Source organism: Arachis duranensis, chromosome 5 (assembly GCF_000817695.3).
Source record: "Arachis duranensis cultivar V14167 chromosome 5, aradu.V14167.gnm2.J7QH, whole genome shotgun sequence".
Classification (NCBI taxonomy): domain Eukaryota; kingdom Viridiplantae; phylum Streptophyta; class Magnoliopsida; order Fabales; family Fabaceae; genus Arachis; species Arachis duranensis.
In genome coordinates, this window is record NC_029776.3 from 3,185,068 (window position 1) to 3,186,148 (window position 1,081).

Genomic DNA, 1,081 nt, shown 5'->3' on the forward strand with positions numbered 1-1,081 from the left:
CGTGGAGTAGTAGTGGGTTAAAAAGGTTTAGATTATGATACACAGAGATAGAGATAGAGAGATAGGGACTTGTGTTCTTTGAACTAACCAAGAAAATTAGTTATTTTCCTCTCAAACCGTTAATATAGAAAATTAGTAATTAGCATATGGGTGGCTTTTGAATGGAATTTCATTACATTAGAAATTATTTATTTCAGTTTAATTCGGTTCTTATCTTATATTATGATTTATTTACAACCATTGTAGCTTTTTATGGAATTATAACTAACATGTTAAGTTTATAAATTAAGAAACTTTTCATTGAAAATATAAAAAATTTAAATTTTTAATGTACTTATTTTATATTTATTAAATAAAAATATTTAAAATTTTTATTAATAATAAATTTATCATAAATTTTAAGAGACATATTAGCTAAATCCTATACTTTTTATATTGGAAATATCAATTTTTAGATATTCAAATACCAATGTTAAGAAACACCCAAGTCTTACCTAGTGCAATAATGCAATGTGTGGTTTAGAAACAAGCATGTTTTAATTAAGTGATTAACCACTCTTTGTTTTTATCATTGTTTTTAATTTGTCTTAAAAAAAAAAAAAGAGGAAAGAGATGTTATTTTCTAAGTAATAATAATGGTTGCTTGGTGTTCTGAAATTTTGAGATGCTGTTGCTTTGACTTGACTCAATCACTCAAATATTATTTTGGCGTATTGAGTGCATCATTAATCGTAGTCGTCATTTAGATTATTGATTTAATTATTTTAGTCTACACATTTAATAATGGGTTTTTGAAGTTCATTGGTGAAGAACAAAAATACACCAATCACCGCCATGTATTGATGCTTTATAAACAATCAAGGCAACTCCGTTCTCCTTTACACGATTGCTAGTGAAATATATATATATTCTTCTAGTTAAATTAAATATTTAATGTTGTGTAAATAATTAATAAATTTTTATAATTATACAAAAATAGAGAGGCGCATATCTAAGTTTTACTTTTACATAATAAACTCATAATATACATTTCTCTTGTATTTAGTGTAATAATCGCATATATATTTATCAAGTGGTTTCT